This window comes from Carlito syrichta, unplaced genomic scaffold (genome assembly GCF_000164805.1).
Source record: "Carlito syrichta isolate Samal-C Ts95f unplaced genomic scaffold, Tarsius_syrichta-2.0.1 Scaffold123581, whole genome shotgun sequence".
Taxonomy (NCBI): Eukaryota; Metazoa; Chordata; class Mammalia; order Primates; family Tarsiidae; genus Carlito; species Carlito syrichta.
In genome coordinates, this window is record NW_007067677.1 from 324,701 (window position 1) to 344,354 (window position 19,654).

The window sequence follows — 19,654 nt, forward strand, 5'->3', positions numbered from 1 at the left end:
CTTCTCAGACCTGGAAATGACAATACAGAAATTCATATGGAAACACAAACGACCACGAATAGCCAAAACAATCCTTAGCATAAGAAACAAAGTAGGAGGTATCACATTTCCAGACTTCAAACTTTAAGGCTATAGTAATCAAAAAGCCTGGTATTGGTACAAGAACAGGCATATAGAACAATGGAACAGGATAGAGAATTCAGAAGCAAAGCCTCAATTACTCCACCAAATCATCTTTGACAAAACCTCCAACAACAACCACTGGGGAGAGGAGAACCTATTCAGTAAGTGGTGCTGGGAAAACTACTGGTCACATGCAGAATATTGAAACAGGACTCCTACCTATCACTATACACAAAAATTAACTCTAAATGGATCAAGACCTAAACATAAAACCTCAAACTATAAGAATCTTAGAAAACGCAGGAGACACCCTTATGGAAATTGGAATTGGCAACCAATTCCTGATCAAAACCCTAAATGTCCATACCTTAAGAAATAAGATAGACAAGTGAGACCTCATCAAACTAATGAGCTTCTTCAAAGCAAAAGAAACCATCAAGAGAGCAGGGAGACAGCCCACAGAATGGGAAAAAATATTTGCCAACTATATATCTGACAAAGGCCTAACATCTAGGATCTACAAGGAACTTAAACGTTTCAAAAAGAAAAAAACAAACAGCCCCATTAAAAAGTGGGCAAAAGACAGGAATAGGCACTTCTCAAAAGAAAAATATATGGGCAACCAACAGACACATGAAAAAGTGCTCAGCCTCATGAACCATCAGAGAAATGCAGATCAAAATCACATTGAGATACCACCTAACCACAGTAAGAATGGCCATAATTAGTAAAACAAACACAACAGATGTTGGTGAGGATGCGGAGAAAAAGGAATGCTTCAACACTGCTGGTGGAGGTTGCAAACTAGTGCAATCTCTGGAAGACAGTGTGGTGATTTCTGAAAGTACTAGAAATTGACCCTTCATGTAACCCAGCTATCCCCCTTTTGGAACTATACCCGGAGGATCTCAAATCATTCTACAAAAAAAGATACCTGCACACACATGTTTGTTGCAGCTCTATTCACGATAGCAAAAACATGGAACCAACCATGCTACCCATTGAAGCTGGACTGGACAAAAAAAAAGTGGTGCATATACACAATGGAATATTATGCAGCTATAAAGAAAGACAAACATATGGACTTCGCAGCCACTTGGATGGATTTAGAGTCTCTCATACTCAATGATCTATCACAGAAACAAATAACAGAATACCACATGTTCTCACTTATAAGTGAATCTTGAACATTTATCATAATACTATGACAAAGGGATTGGCAGTAGTGGGAAGCTGCTACGGGAACAGGGGTGGGATTGGCAGTTGAGGGAAACTGAGGGACATATCTCATCAACAAAGGTACCTGCATAATGAACATTTTTATACCTAACCCTGAATTATGCCCCTCATTTTAAAAATAAAAATAAATTAAAATAAAAAAAGAGATTTATGATAAGAAATTGACTTGGCCGGGCTCAGTGGCTCAACCTGTAATCCCAGTACTTTGGGAGGCCGAGGCGAATGGATTGTCTGAGCCCGTGGGTTTGAGACCAGCCCTGGGCAACTTGGCAAGACCTCGTCTCTACAATAAATCAAAAATTAACCGGGCATGGTCACGTGTACCTGTAGTTCTGGCTACTTGAATGGCTGAGGAGAAGGATCGGAATCCAGCAGGTCGATGCTGGGGTGGCAGTGAGTGTGCCTCTGCACTCCAGTCTAGGTGGTGGAGTGAAAGTCCAACTGGCACACATGATTATTAAGACTGAAAAGTGTCAAGTTCTGCAGCTGGAAAGCTGGAGACCCAGGAAAGCCCATGATGTAAGTTCCATCTAAAAAGTCATCAGGATCAAGATTGAAGAAGAGCCAATTTTTTTCTTATTTTTGGAAATAAAACTTTAATCTTCCTGTTTTGTATCTTTTTTTAACTTTTAAATTTTTTTAGTTTGAAATTGTGGGGTACAATTCAGGGTTGGGTACACAAATACTCGTTGTGCAGGTAGCCTTGTTGGTGAGGTGTGTCCCCCCCAGCAGATTTCAACTACTGTCACTCACTCCCACCTCCCTGCCCTCCCTCCCCCCACCACATTTTCCCACTGCTGTCAATCCTTTTCTTATGGTATTGCAGTAGTTGTTCATGATTCACTTATGGGTGAGAACATGTGATACTCAGTTCTCTGTTTCTGTGAAAGATCACTCAATATTATAGACTCTCATTCCATCCAGGTTGCTGCAAAGTTCATGATTCTTTTCTTTATGGCTGTGTAATATTCCATTGTATATCTGTGCCACATTTTTTTATCCATCTTTTTTTTTTTGATGGGCAGCATGGTTGGTTCCATGTTCTTGTTATTGTGAACAAGGAGGAGAGCCAGTTTTTAAGTTCAGGTTCTAAAGCAACCTCAAACTGTCAGTCAGGAAAAGTTGCTTCTTATTCTTTTTGTTTGTTTTGTTCTGGTTTTCAGTTGACTGAATGGAATCTATCCACATTAGGGAAGAGCAATATCCTTTACTCAACTACCTATTCAAATGTCTATCTCATCCAGAAACACCATCACAGACACAATCAGAATAACATTTAAGCAAATGTCTAGACACTCATGGCCCAATCAAGTTGACATAAAAATTAACCATCACATACTTCCACTGACTTTCTGAACTATCTTTTTTTGGGGGAAGATTGAGGTGTCATCCTGTCACCTAGGCTGAAGTGCAGTAGCATAATCATGACTCCCTGTAGCCTGAACCGTTTGGGATCAGGCAATCTTTCCATCCCAGCCTCCCAAGTAGTTGGGACTACAAATGTGTGCCACAATGCCCAGCTAATTTTTTGATTTTTTTTGTAGAGACAAGGTCTTATTATGTTGCCTAGGCTGATCTTGAACTCCTCGGTTCAAGTAATCCTCCTGCCTTGGCCTCCCAAAATGCTGAGATTACAGGCATGAGCTACCATGCCTAGCCAGGGCCATCTTTAATTATCTTCTCAAGAACTGAATTTGGGGAAGTTGATACTGAGATTTCAATCTGAGACACTACAAAATCAAGGGCATATACAAGTCAGCTAAATTCTTCAATGAGAAACAGCTTGGAGGCTTACTTAAAGTAGAGCCTTTTGCTGGTACTATCTGTCCTGGAGTCAACTATACCATAGTGCCATATTCATGCTTCTCCTCAGCCATAATGAGCCCCTATTTCTGAAAATTAGGTATAAGATAAAAAGAAATCCAACTAAAACAACGTAATAGGGTAGAGGCTAACCTGAGGTAGAAGAGAAGCTCCAAAGTACAATGACTTAATAAGATGGATGTTTACTTGTTTTTCTGTTACATCATCTAGGGACTCATATTCTTTCAATCTTTTTGCTATCTCACCTTCTAGTATAGCAGCTGGCAAATTTTTTTCTGAAAGGGGCCAATAGTAAATATTTTAGTCTCTGTAGCTCTGACTCAACTTCTCTGCCATTGTAGTGCAAAAGCACAATAAGCTGTTTGTAAGTAAATGGATATAACTGTGCTTCAATAAATTTTATTCACAGCTGGGTATGGTGGCTCATGCTTGAAATACCAGCACTTCGAAGGCCGAGGCTGCAGGATTGATTGGGCCCAGGAGTTCAAGACCAGCCTGGGAAATGTAGCAAGACCTCATCTCTAAAAAAAAAAAAAAAATTAACCACACATGGTGGTACACACCTGTAGTCTCAGTTAGTCAGGGGGCTGAGGCCAAATGATCACCTGAATCCAGAAGGTCCAGGCTGTGGTGAACTGTTATCATACCACTGGACTCCAAACTAGGTGACAGTGAGACCTCAACTCAAAAAAGAAAAAAAAAAATTCACAAAACCAAATGGCTGGTTAATGGGCGATAGTTTGTTGATTACTTCTCCACATCAGCATGGTTGTCTGCATGGTTGCAGACCCAGAAGTCACTTTTGCTCCTCACATTGGTCCAACATTAGTTGCATAACTTCTAGGGATGCTGGGGAATCTAGTCTCTAACTGGAGAGTCACGCACCTCATTTAATTTCTGTCACTGTTGGGAAGAACATAGTTTGGTGGAAAACTAGTAACTACTGCCACATAAGACCAACCACTTAGGGGGTAATTCTGCAAATTCTGTGATTCTTTCTGTTATTAAAAATTTTATTTAACTAAGAAATTCTTTTTCTTAGGAAATAATTTTCATAAAATATTTTCTCAGAATGTAATAGATAATTCTCAATAGTTATATACAATTTAGACCTTATATTCATTAAGAAATACTAGTGCCTACTTTGCTCAAGGCTGTTCTGTGATTTGTTTTTTCTGGGTAATTCACAGTATGCTTGAAAAAATAAAATACCTTTACATAAAGTTATCAATAAATATTCAATTTTTGAGTTAAATATTGCATTCTATAAACAGTCAGGTAAATGAAAAATAATTCACATCTGAATTGATACAGTTGACTTGCTTTGCATGGGAATTGCAAATTGAAAGATTTAGCCTCAAAAAATTGTTCTTTGAATCATATACTTTAGTATTATTGGCACTCGATTTCAAGAGACAAAAACTCACTCAAGCTAGTTTGAACAAAAAAGAAAGTGGCATGCCCGGATTCAGGGGCTTCAGTGATGCAGGTTCATGTCTCTATTCTTGTTTCTCTTCATATGCTAGCATCATTAGAAGAGCTCTTTCCACATGGCAGGAAAAAAGTGGCTACTGGTTATTCTAAGTCTGTTTTACATTTACATCTTTATAGAAACCAGAGGAAGAAGAGGTACCTTTCCTAGTGGCTTCAGTAGAAAAGGTCCTGAACCAGTCACCATGACTCAGAGAAGACTATCTGGAACTGGCCAAGCTGTGGTCATTGAATTTACTTCTGGAACTGCAGGTGACTGGGTCAGTCCCACCAAAGTGATGCAGAAGGGAGACAGGTGGTTTTCCAAAGGAAAGGTGGAAAAACGCAGTCCATTAAATGTGTTTTCTTTTTGGTCACACATATCATACACAATTATGTGCTCATTTCATAAAATTGCATGCCCCCCCACTACATTTTAAAAAAGACATATTGACAATGTAGTATCAATCTTTGCTTGGTGGAGATGATAGACAGATGATGGGTAGGTAGATAGATAATAGGTAGATAGATAGATTTGAGCATCAGTGATAGGGCCATTATAGGTCTGAATTCAGGAGCTAAAAAGAATGAATGAGACCTAGGGTTTCTAGTTTTCTGAAACTCATTGGAAAAATAAAATAAATAGGCAAATATTACAAAACAGTGTGACAAACACTAACAGGTTTGTTAAGGGATAATGATTTTGTACAAATAAAGCAATAAAAGCAATCCTTATTGCTTTTTAATGATATTATTTCTTACCTTTTTTGGCTTTTGTGAAGAGAATAAAAATGTAAATGACAAACACTGAATTTGGAGTCTGTGGGCTCTGGGTAACCTCTAGCTCTGTAAACTTAAACAAGGATATATACATATATTCACTTTGGTTCTCAGTTTTCACAAGTGTAAAATGAGAAAGCTGAACAAGATAATCACTTAGATTAGCTGAGTTAGATGATAATTAACTCTAAGTTTAAAGATTCTAAATATTTGCATGCATAAGATTGTAGTAGTAGTCAATGGTGACTTCACTGGAGTTCATTAGTCATGATGTGTAAAAGTTGAGACGCCACTAGATGTCAGCCTCACACAAGTCTTTTCTATTCAAACTATTATTTTAAATGCAAAGATATGGGAGTTGAGCAAGACCTTAAAAATAGTATTTGTTCAATCATGTCAATTGATTAAAAAAAACCAGACTATTAGGTCTAAATAGAGCAAATGACTTAGCTAAATTCATATAGATAGCATTAACATCAGACTTCCTGATTTCTATTCCACTAGAATTGTCTCTTTTTAAAAGGAATTATTCTTGAAATAATGTTTTTTGCATTAGTCGATTTTTTTTTCTTATTAATCTACCACTCAAAGTGATTTTGGGAACTAACTGTTTGAAATTTCTGTGATTCAATATAATACCAATAACAATAGACAGAAAAGTTGTATTACGCGTAGATTACTACTCTGCCTTGAAACCCATTTGCAGATAATTCACAGGAGAATGTAAGAAATTGGGTAACTGTAAGTAAAAGTGGAAACTATAATTCACAAATACCTAGCTTATCTGAAGTTCAGACTTTGACAATCTCATGTTTACCCTTCTTAAGGGGGCTCTGGATGGAAAATAAGTTAAAAAGAGAAAAAGACGTACTTTGAGAAGTGAAATAACTTTTAGAAGGTTTATGCACCAAACTAATTAACCAAAAAGAATTAACATTAATTTTTATGTATTCTTTTGTACCTTACCTGCAATTCTTAATAAACACGGTTATCTAATTTTTGATACTGGTAGTTAGATTGTTGTGGGGGGAGGGAGGACTTGAGGCAGAAACAGGACTATAAGAGCAGAGGAGCAGCAGATAGCCTGATAAGAGCAAGGGGAGAAATTGCTAGACTCAAAGAAACAAAACTATCTTACATCATTACAAAATAACAGATGATTCTAATTAAAGCCTTATGTCTTCAAGAAAAGGTTAAATTATGAGAACAATCTTTTGTGACATATATGCTTTTTTTAAAGAAGAATTTTCTACAAAATGGTCAAAATGAAGCTTTAGTGTCCAAAAGCATTATTGTTTATATGAAGTCATTTATATAATTCTTGTAAATGTGAAGTTAATACATTATTTTTTTTTAGAGTGGGGGTGAGGATGGGTTATATATACAAATATATATTTGTATATATTTGACTCTGTTAATACTGATTTTGCTGCCTTAGTAAACTGAGAATAATAATCTTACTGCAGAGGGGTGTTGTGAAATATTTGAAAGAGTTATGGAAAATGATAAGTGCTATATAATTTTAAGCTATCAAGATGATGACAGAAAAAAGTGAATGCAAACATCCTCCCAAAGAAAGCTTAGAAGATAAGCTAAGGAAACTGACAAGCTCAAAATTAAAGAAAGAGAGGAACATGGGAGAGGGCCATAGGCTAGCTTATCTGTGAATGGTAAAGTAGCAGGACTCGACTTTATGTCTCCCAAAAGTTAAGACATTATTAGACAGATACAGCTAGGGATGAGAAAATGAGAACCCTCTCTAACAAAAACTGAGTTGTGACCTGTCTCTGCTCACGAATGGTGGTGAAACGACAGCTCTCTAAACAGGATGGGGTTTTGTGAATTTAAGAGACGGAGTCTTGTAGTCTCTCTCCCCATTTTTGTTTTGTTTTCCCTGCTCAGTTCCAACATGAAGGAAAGCCAGGGCCCATATGGTGTCTTCCTTAAGCAATTTTCAGTTTTATTTTATATCTGTTCCTGGGTTGGACAACTGAGGTGTTCTGCTGTTTGTCATACTTTATGTGTGCAGGTTTTAGTATCTTTCTCCCACTTTTAAAATGTTCTTGATAAATTTACACTTAAGAAATGAAAGCTGGCAGGGTGTGATGGCTCACACTTGTAGTTCCAGCACTTTGGGAAGCCCAACCAAGTGGATTGCTTGAGCCTGGGTATTTGAGACCAACCAAAGCAACACAGCAGGACATCATCGCTACAAAAAAGTCAAAAGGTTAGTTGAGCATGGTGGTGCATGCCTGTAGTCCTAGCTACTCGGGAGGCTGAGATGGCAGGATCACCTAAGCTGAGAAGGTCGAGGCTGTGGTGAGCCGTGATTATGCCACTGCACTCCAGTCCGGGCAACAGAGTGAGACCCCAACTCAAAACAAATTTTAAAAAAAAGGAAAGTTGTGGGAGTATTTAGTTGTTTTCAGAGAAAAAGCAAGACAAATTGGCCTTCATATGTGTACACATCTCTTGAGTGAGCTAACTATATTTCCCCATGTCACCTTATATTTTACAAAATTGTTATGATGAATCAGTACATAACCAGAAAATCTGCTTTAATTTAATGTGGGAATTTCATATTTTTTTGTCTATTACTGAAAAAAATTTCCCACATATTTTGATTACATTTTCGTGGTGCGGGTCATGTTGTGTGATGGTGGTATCAGCATTCCCGTTACAGACTTTGTCTGACTTTTGTAACTTGACTGTAAAATTCTGCCTCAAGTATAAGACTTGCTTTCAATCCCATAGCTATTTAGGAAAGAAAATAAGTTTATCTTAAGTTGAATAAAATGTTACAGGACCTCTATAATTAATAACAAAAACCTCCCATTGTTCAACCCTAGCTGCTATTTTCCAACTCCAAACCCTAAAGCATAATTTTTGAATTCAATAAGTTATCTAATTTTTTATGACTTTAAGTATAACTTGGAAGTTTATCTTTCAATCAGAGAAGGACATTTTATCTCTGCAAATAAACCAATTTGATTAAAATCTGAGTGAGAAAAGTCTATTTTGTAAAGGTTCCTTGTTTTTAACACAGTCGTTTCAGAAGGGTTACACAATGAGAGGACAGAGAGGACAGCCGAGAGCCCTGGAAGCACCACTTGTTCTGATGCTGCTGCCCTCTTTCAGTCTGAGAGAGAAACTCACAGAAATCCTGCTTCACTCGCCTTTTCTCTCTTGAGTTGAGTATTTTTCCCCCTTTCTAAAGTTTTAGCTCAAATTCTACTTTTTACTTTAATGGATAGAGAATTCTGGTGATAGACATGAATAGAACATAGCTACTTAGCAAATTCACTTTGTAAAAATGTCTCTTTAGAGATTATCAGCAAGTGATCCAGGGTGTTGAACTGTCTTTCCAGAAAACCTTAATTTTTAAACGGCCAATTTGTCTTTATTGCTTCATTTTTAACCTCTCAGTGATGACTAGGTGATACTGAGGCTTTGGTTAAACTTACATCGGGAGATCAAGGCTCCAGTCAGGGATACAACCCCTCTTGGGATGTTTTCTGCTCTCACTGACTTCAAAGAAAATTGAGACCAGAGAAAGACAGGTGCATTGGGATTATCTGAGACTTTTTTTTTTTTTAACTTAGGGTCTCACTCTGTTGTCCTGGCTGGAGTGCAGTGGTCACAGCTCACCGTAGCTTTGAACTCCTGGGCTCAAGTAATCCTTCATCCTCAGTCTCCAGAGTAATTGAGATTACAGGTGTGCACCACCATGCCTGGCTAATTTTTATGTTTGTTTGTTTTTTTATAGAAACAAGTTCTTGCTATTTTGTTCAGGCTGGTCTCAAACTCCTGGGTTCAAGAAATCTTCCTGCCTCAGCCTCCCATAGTGCTGGGATTACAGGCATGAGCCACCATGGCTGGCCATGAGGCAAATTTTTTTTTAAATTTTTTATAAGGAATCCTTCAAGGTAGGATTCTTGGGATGAATCAAACTATGTACAACTTCTAATCACCTTCAAAGCCATAAATGATAAATATTTAATTTTAGTAAGTTCAATTTAAATTAAAAGCCAATCAGTTGAAAAAATAGCAGATGTGTTATGGGACCCTCTAAACTAAACATACTTCCTGATAAATGACCTCATGCAGGGTTCTACAAGCAGTTAGGAATATGGGGTTAGAAAAAGATTTTAAAAAAAAGCCCTGTTACCACTTTGCTGGGTGATTTTTACTAAGCTGCTACACTTCTCTGAAATTCAGTTTGCAAAGTTTCTCTCCACATTAAAAAAAGTAAGCTGTCATAACAATAGCTTTTTTGATGTGTTTTTTTTTTTTTTTTTTTTGAGTTGGAGTCTCACTCTGCTTTTTTGATGTTTAATGCAGGAACTGGTAAATTTTCTAGAAAGGGGAGATGAAAATTTTTTGACTTTGCAAGTCACATTGTCTTTGTCATAAGTATTCAGCTCTGCTGTTGTAGCATGAAAACTGCCATAGACTATATGTAAATGAATGAATGTGGCTGTGTTCCAATAAAACTTTATTTACAAAAAATTGGTGACTCACAGCCAAAGTTTGGTGACTTTGGTTGGAATGTTTGCATTCTTATTACATGGCAGGTACTATGTTAATGGTTTTACATACATGAGTGTACCTGATGAGGTAGGTACTATTATTATCATCAGTTTATGAATAAGGAGCCAAAGCTCAGAGAAATTGATCCACGAGGACACACAACTAGTAAATGCCAGAGCTGAGTTTTAATATGAAACTCGCCTTTCTCATCCTCTCTTACTCGTTTCTTTAGATAGACTTGCCCTCCTACCTAAGAGTTTCCATAGGGGACTTTCAAAGTCCCAGGAGTAAAAACTAGGAAACGTGATCTACATCTCACTAACTCCAACTGATGAGTGACATAGAATAGCATTCAGAATAGTTTGTTACAGAACATATTTTTCAGATGATTCTTGGAATTTAGCTTGGTAATATGGATAAAAATAATTTGATTTTTCTGATATGTGACTACACTTGTTCCACCCATATTTTAGCTTAAAGGGGAGAATTCTTCTGCTCTCCGATTTATTTTAGTAGCTTTCTACTTTGTTTTTCTTCCTTGGAAGCAAGAAAAGAACTATTAAGATGCACTACTTACTTAGACCTGAGTGTCTCTTTTTAAGTGAAAAAATCTCAAAGCATATATTTTTGTGCCCCCCCAAGACATAAAAACAAAAAGCAGTGTTTCATAAGTGGAAACAATGAGAAAGCCTTGGCAAGTATCACAGAGATGGTGAATTGTAATTCAACATGAATGTCGTCATTTCATCCTCTTGTGTGATCTGACAGTTAGTGGAGGCCTTGCATCTTTGGCTATGGCATTTGTAATATGGAAAAGTGTGTGCATTTTTACAATAAGATTGCTGGATTGCTACTCAGGCAGAACAGCTCATTCTATGGGACTTAGAAGTATACTGAGAATCCAAGTTGGTTTATCTCCATCAGAGAGGGGAGAGCTCTCCCAGCAATTGTGTCTTCCAGTTGGCGCTGCCTGTCTCCCAGGGCAGGCTAGGACTGAATGGGAGAACTGTAGTGTTGACTGGGAGGATTGCCCACATTTGCAATGTAATAGAACCAACTGTCATGCTTTTCTGAAGAATGACTGTGATTTGTGATACCCTTCTCAACTCTTCTCTTAGATTTCCCAGGAGATCTTATCAGAGAGCCCCTGAAAAGGAACATTGACTTCAATGGAAGTCTTACAATGCACCGAAGGTTCCCAGTGAACCTGACCAGTGTGAGCTTCCTCAATTCAAAGTTTTCCTTTTAATCAGTCAAGTCTGGAAGGGCACAAACAGGCCCCAGAACTGGGCTTCCAGGACAAAACCATCCATCCATGTAGGTGTAGTTCCATGGCTCAGCCTCCGGGAGCATCTTTGCTTTATGATGGAACCATTCTGGCTTCTGAAGCTTGGTGAGCTTGCCCTCCTTTTTGGATTGCAGTCATGAATATTTTGGGGACAATAAGCCTCCTTGACAATTCTTTGAAGGTCTTCTTGAATTATTAATTCTGATGAAGATCTGATTCAACCAAATCAGCATTTGTAGTTCTTTTTTTATGGAGTAGTAATGCAGGTGTATGATTGCCACTAACGTTATCATCATTATGTGGTAATTAGTGACCCTTTGAGGACAACATTGTGCTTGACATGAGTGCCTTCTAGCTCTCCTTCTAGAATCTCTCAATTCCAGGAGCCTTCACATTCTGGTATTTTCATGCTAAACTCTCTTTTTATATACTCCACTCAAGCCTGACCTCTCCAGGATTGCTACATAGCTCTGTATCGTATTCATTTCACTAACCCTGGTATATACATGTTGCTTGTGTTGGAATAAAGTCTCACTGCATTGTTTTTGAGAAAATTAATCTTCTTCTTTTTTTTTTTTTGTGTCAGAGCCTCACTCTGTCACCCAAACTGGCATACGGTGGCACGCTCATGGCTTCCACAGCCTCAACCTGTTGGGCTCAGGTGATCCTTCTGCTTCAGTCTTCCAAGTAGCTGCAGCCACAGGCATGCACCACCACTTCCGGCTGATTTTTTGATTTATTGTAGAGATGAGGTCTTGCCAAGTTGCCCAGACTGGTCTTGAACCCGTGAACTCAGGCAATCCTCTTACTTCAGCGCCCAAAGTGCTGAGATAACAAGCATAAGCCATTGCGCCTGGCCTAAATCTTCCTTTTTTATTGCAACTGTATCTGAGGAAGGGAAAACTAGCTTATATTTCTTGTTGCTTGTTTTTTCTAACTAGCGAAGGAATACCAACTATATCAGATACTAGTTTGAATTATAGTTTTCTAGTACAACCAATTAGTATATGTACAACATTAAAGTGCTTGGTTACAAAAGGGATAACATTAAACTTCTGAAGACCAGATGTTTCAAGGGGAACTCCTTACAAATGAACTAGAAAGTACATGTTTATGTAACAGGATATAGAATAAGATACAGATGTTAACCATTTCATCTCTTTTCAGAGACCAGGGCAAAGATATGATATTTGAATTCTTGAATTGTTTGGAGAGTTCAAGTAATTATCTACTTATTGATGTAGAATTGACCTTCTAGAAAATTACATAGCTTATTTTTATAATTATTCCCAGAGAGAGGTAGTTATGTTCTTCTTTTTCATTTCTGGTAAAATTTACTTTCCTGGAAAAAGTAAAGATTGAGCATTTAATAACAAGCTGTCAGCAGAGAAATTTGTCAATTGTCCTATCTGTGTTGTTTTTTAGAAACACATTTCATTTTAATCTATTGTTTTGGTATGTTTATCATCAAATACATTTCCTCTAAATAAATATCAGAGTCAGAACTTTCCCTAGGAAATCTTACTATCCAGAAAATATTAATGACAGAGGAATACAACCCCCTCTTCTCTGACCAAAAATAAAAATTTTATGTTTATAAAAGTAATATATGCAATAGTCCCCTCTTATTCTCAGGCTCACTTTCCACAGTTTCAGCTATCCAATTGAACTATGGTATGGTCAACTATGGTATGAAAATATTTCAGAAATATTTTCAATTAAAAATTTCAGAAATAAACATTCCTAATTTCACACCAGTCTAGGTAGTGTGATAAAATCTTGTGCCATCCTGCCCTGGATGTCAATCATTCCTTTCACACAAGTGATACTACCTGCCTATGAGTCAGTTAGTAGCCATCTTAGTAGCCATCTTAGTTATCATATTCATATAACTTTTATTACAGTATAATGTTATTATTGTTTATTATAAACTAATATCTTACTATGCCTGATTTGTAAATTAAACTTTATCATAGGAGTAGGTATATATATAGGAAAAAGCATAATATATTTAAGATTTGGTTCAGGCTTCCATGGGGATCTTGGAACATATACCACAAAGATAAGGGAAATTACTGTACACTCTAGGACATTTGAAAAATAAAGATTATGTGAAATACATAAAAATATTATTCATAATCCTCCCGCTTATGAATAACTGTTGTTACCATTTTGGTATATTTTTTTCCAGCCCTTATCCATGCATGTATAAATTGGCATGCATATACCAATGGGGTCACAGTCAGAATATTAACCAACATTTAATTGGTTTATATCCTCATCTGCATAACCTCAGCCTCCAATTGCAGCCTTCCAGCTACGCTTCACCCCAGTTATTTCTGGAAGTCCCTGGGATGTCCCAGCTGAACTCCTAAGCTGTTTTTCATATACTGCTTGATTTCTCTGATTGTTTTCTTCTGTCTTTGTTCTTGTTCAGTGTTGTATCTCCTTAGCATCTAGAAGAATGGCTGACACAGAGAGCCTCTCAGTAAATATTTGTTGATGGGATTGGAGAACATTATCTTAAGCTAAGTAACTCAGGAACAGAAAACAAAACACCACATATTCCCATTTGGAAGTGGTAGCTTAACTAAGGATCTTCAAAGGCATAGCTCATTATATAATGGACATTGGAGACTCAGAAGTAAGATGGGGTAAGGATGGAGCAAAAAAATCACCTATCAGGTACAATGTGCACAGGTGGAGTGGTGGGTACACTTCAAGCCCAGACTTCCTTGCCACTGTGCAGTACAACCATGTAACCGAAAACTATTTGCAGCCCCTAAAGTTATTGAAGTAAAGAAAAAAATTAAAAAATATAAATATTTGTTGAGGTGCTCAACAATACAAATAAAAATACCTCAACAGTGTTTCAACTGCTGTTGCTCTTTCAGAGGACACTGTTGTACCACAAAGAGCAGTCTTCTCGTGCTCTTCCTAAAGTCCTCACTGTGAAGGAGGGCTGCCTCACCCAGAGGTGTCGAGAAGTCCCCCCTTCCTGGCTCTGGCCATACTTTGTCACCCCAAATATCAACACACTGTGTAGGTCCCCTTGTCTCACAGAGTCATTTTGAAAACATTTCCCTTGGCTTCTGCCTACAGTGCACCCTGTACTGGACTCAGACATGGGTCCAGAGGGTTGGGACCAGATTTGAAACAGATGCTATACTGTGTCCCCCAGTTTTGTGTTCTTTTCCCCCTTGTCAAATGTTTTCCATATAAATGAAATTTGGTTACAAAGGGAAAAATAAATTACATAGTAGGCAATTAGCAAATATTTTTAGAAGATGTGAACAGTGGACAAAACATTCAAATGCCTTAGAAAGTGTTTTTCCTGGCATATGTCTGAGAAAGTAGGAGAAGGATAGTACTACCTTATTTGTCTTAGAAATAATGGTAGCAGTTGTAGTTGATGAATTAGGGCTGACTGTATATGCCTTTCTAAAAGTTTTAAAAAATCTCAGCTAGATCATCTAGCTGCTTCTTTATTTTTCTTTCTATAATCAACGCCAGTCCTCCATCCCAGAATATCTCTCTGTCTCTGACTCTCTCTCTGTCTCTATCTCTGTCTCTCTGTCTCTGACTCTCTCTTTGACTCTCTCTCTGTGTGCGTACATGTGTCTCCAGGAATATGTATGTGTACACACATTAGACAGATCACTCCTATCACTCTCTCTCTTTTTTCCAGGCAATCCTTTGAGAATCTGATGATATTATTAAGTTGTCTTCCCTTTGCTCTTCCCTGAGGCAGTCTTGTGAACAGATCTTTTTTTTATGTTAATGAAATTTTTGTGCTTCAGGTTTATGCATGGGTTTGTTTGCTTATTTTGGTATTGGATTAATTCATTTTTTGACTCATATAATCACATTCGCTTTTTAATGACTTACATACTCCTTTTGCTGATGTCTGACTTATTCTTTAATACAGAGGGAAAATTTAGCTTGCACAAGACAAAAGGAATCAAGTACATTTTTATATTCAAGGCCAATATTAAGGAGAGAAAAGTGATGAAAATTTCAGTTTTAGAAGCCCAGTGATTGTTTCTGTTTTTAAAACTTTGATGTGTGAGTTCACAATTTGAAATATAAAGATGAGACCATTTGGGGACTGAAAACTTAGGACTGCCTTTACCTCCAGCAAAGCTGCTCCCAGTGAGGCATCTTGCAATTGAAGAGCAAATGTGAGGATGGTACTCAAAAAAGAAAGTCATCTGGGATTCCTTGGAATGATTTTGAAAAACTATCCCAAATCTCATTTTTCTTCTTTCCTGACATGAACTTGGTCCCTGGCTCACATCAGGCACTTTTCTGCTGCTCTGTGTCCTCTCATGTCGTTTCTGACTTGACACCAGGGTCATGGGCACAATACCAGAATGGTCCCCCAGACTTTTTTCCTGAAGCTGTCTGTGTTCTTCAAGGCCTGGCTTGAGTGCATCTACTTCCTTGATGCTGTGCCTAACTGTTCAGGCCCTTTTTGAGTTTCCTTTCACTCTACATGTCTCCAGCACTTACAGTCTGTCTCATACTATTTGACACTTGGCTAGTATTTGGTATAGGTAAAAGTCATTGACTGGGAGTCAAGATGCTTGTGTTTTAGCCCAAAGTCCATTTACTAATCAATGTTTTTAGGTTATATCATCTTTCTGATTTTCCTGGGTCTTATTTTTCACCTATAAAAAAACAGAAAAACAGGTAAATTCTCTCTAAGATGGATTTCATTACTTATGTTTATCTGACACTTCTATCTTCTTTATGTCTACTTGAAAGCTGGATATAGAAAAGAGTTCGATAAGTGAATGCTCAGTGGTTGATTCAAACCCTCGGAAAGAACACATATTTTTGTTTTTTAAAAATCTTCTATGAATGGGAGAAGTAATATCAAATAATTATTGTTACGTTTTGGACTCAGTCTAAAATTATCCCAAGATTTTCTACATCTCATAGGATTGTAAGATGAGAATTGATGGTCAGAAGATGACTCTGAAACCCTATACAATTTCAAGTATTTCTTTCTGCATGACAGAGGTTCTCATCTTATGCAATTTTATCGCCCAGGAGATATATGTGGCAATGACTAAACATTGTTTTGGTTGTCACAACTAGGGTAGTATTACTGGCTTCTAGATGATAGGGATCAGGGATACTGTTAAACATCCTATAATATACAGGACAGCCTTCTACAACAAGAAATAATATAGCTCAAAGTGTTAATATTGCCAAAATTCAGAAACTCTACTATATAATATGCCTGTTGAGGGTAGAGATTGTGTCTTATTCTTATTTGTTTTCTGGAGATCAATACTTATTTCTCACATTCTCTAAAAACTGATCTCTTTCAGCCTAGTGTTAATATTAGGTACATTTTATAGAACTAAAATTGTTTGAAAATTGATCACCTAGAGCTCTTGTTTTGAAATGTTTAAATAATTAGAATATTCAATTAATCAGCAACCAACATTCTAACCTACAAGTTTCAGCATTAGAGCCCTATAACACCATAGTTCTTAGTTCTTGATATATTGAACTCACACAAATTATTCATATACAGTAGTATAATCACACTATAGTGAATAATCTGAATTCTCTGAAGTTGGTATTTTCCTCTGCAGTTAGGCTTAATTATGATAAATACGTTATGTGAATACCTGAAGCATATTTCCAGATGTGAAGATAAAAGAGTGATAATATCCTGTTGTTCAGAAATTGAATCAGTAAGTGAAGCGAGAAGGAAAGGAGAGACATATGGTGCTTATATCTTAACTGCTAATATTTTTGTTTTCCCAACTTTAGCTTCGAGTACATCCAGGTTTTTTTTAATGCCTTGAAGATTCCATTATTATTTGCCAAAGATGGTGCAGACATATAAAGCTGATAGTTCCTAGCTTGATTGATCCATTCAATCAGTCATTTATTCAACCAATCAAACATGTATAGATTGCTTTCACATACAAGGTCTTCTATGATAGAAAAAGATTGAGGACAATGGATTCTGTTCTCTAGCAGTGTACAGACGATTAGAAGAGGTAAGTCATAGCTGTGTTTATCTCTTATATCAAAAAGAAATTTAGAAGTTTATAAGACACATGAAAATAAAGAGCTATTGCAGTTCAGAGAAGGAGAGGTGATTTCCTCCCGGTAGTTTATAGTAGGGGGAGATGTGTCAGGGAGGAAGTTTGGAATTAGGAAACATAGACAATGTGTACAGAGACACAAGATGCTCCTTTGGCCCAATAGTCTTTGCTCTTCTGGACCAATAACAAAACCACTATTTATTGTGTGTGAAATTTCTCAGAGCTTTGATACTCTAAGTGAACTTCAGGAGAAGAAGAAATCATGCAGCACATCCCAAACTTATTAGTACGTGTATCACTTTATTTATCTGTCAGGATTAGAGTTCCACAGGACACATTCTAGAAAGTGCTATTCTACTCTAAAGAAGTTGTGCAAATGTGCAGGAAGACAGGCCTCTGGATACTTTTGACATCACACTTGGGGAAGGAGAAGGTAAGTCACAGTTCTCGTGTGGCAGGAATTGTGCATGTCCCGTACACATAACCAATTCCATGGGCCACCAAAAAGGTTGGTTTTGAGATAAAGGTTGAACAAGCTCTTGGGTGCCATGTGGAGCCGCACGGTGTTTCATGTTGCAGATACACACCAGGAATCCACTGAGCTCTACAGTAACATGCAGACTGGCAACCTCACTTTACCTGCTCCTTTCCTTTTATTAAACATGAACAGTATATGAAGAGAAGGTGCTAGGCTCTTTTTTGTTTTCATTTTCAGGATCAGAAATTTAATCTTTGGAGTTATACTTTTTTCTTCTTAAAATAAAACAATGGTGGCAGTTTTGGAAGCAGCATGAAATGCTTCTTTAGTTGTAAATATTTGTTTCATATATTTGGCAACAGGGGCTACTTGGAATTGAGAGGTCCCTAGGTTAAAATGTGGAACCCATTCAGACAACATCAAAGCCTTCTCAGTCCCCTCCAGAGGGCAGAGAGCAGATACATCTGCTTGATCCAACACATACTTCTCTTGCAACCAATTGGTCATTTATTGTTGTAGTGCACACTGACAAGTAATGAGACAAGCCAGGGACAGGGGAGGCAGCTTGCCAAGGAATAGGGCCTGTGCATCTGCAAGGGAATATTACAAAATCACAGAACATGAGGGTTGAAGGGAGTACGTTGATTCAAAAAAAAAAAAAGAACCAACTTCCTTAGTCTAAAAAGGGGGCAATTGAGGTCCAGAAAGGACCAGAAAGTGACCTGCCTTAATTAATCAAGAAGTAAAAGCAGATTCTGGATCAACATCTCACTCCTAAGTCAGTATTCATCTTCCCACACCACAATACAGTTTCATTATACAATACAGTTTCTATCACTCCCCTCCCCCACTTTTAGTTTGCCTGAGGGTAAACTGGGATTCTTTGCTATCCTTTTTTTAGATATAAGCGTTGGAGGCTTCTAACTAGAAACACTAGATGGTTCTGGAATTTGGATGGAATAAAATACAAACAGATCTGTAACAGGGATTCAATATTATTGGAAACTCACTGAGGTTGAAAAATGAAAGAAAAACCTGCCAGGTAGGAATGTGTTTGGGGTTTTAGAGAATTCAGAATATTGAGAAAGTGTTGGAGAATTTTGACCAAACTACTCATTGCTTGGAGTGCTCAGCCCTGCTCAGAACTACAGGAAAGTTTGGTAGAAAACTCTGGAAATAGGTTTAGTTTATAAATAAACCAGCAATAACCAGTCCGTCAAAACAATCTTGCCCATGCTTTTATTCTCAATATATTCATTAAACAGCTAGCAAACATGTGCTAAGTACCTACTGTGCACCAGGCACTGGAGATACAATGCCTTTTAGAGGCTTCCTCTTTCCCCCAGCAGTTCATCTTCTATCATGGGATTTCTAGAACATCTCTGGAAATTGTCTTTGACCTGCAGTTCAAGGACACTACAGAAGATTTTCAGGTGCATCCTTGACTCGTTATAGGTGGGAACTTGAACTCAGTTCACAACTGTAGTTCAAATGTCAATCTCTTGTCTAGTTCACTGGGGTGTGGGTGGGTTGGAAGACAGAAATCAAGAAGGCCCTGAGAGAACATCATCATGAGTGAAGACTATGGGCCCAGAGGTTCAGGCAGAACAATGTGGTCATGGTCAAGATGTTGGAGAGAATAGTAGTTCGAGTTTTGGTATGAAATGATGCTGGACCCAACAATTCTCCCTCACTCTCAAGGGTGCTTAGTCCATTCTACTATGTATTATGTTATTTACATGTCTCTTTCTCTAAATAGACTATAAAACTCTTTTTTTAATCAATATTTTTTATTATGATATTGTGGGGTACAGTTAAGGGTTAGGTATACAAATATGCTTTGTTCAGGCA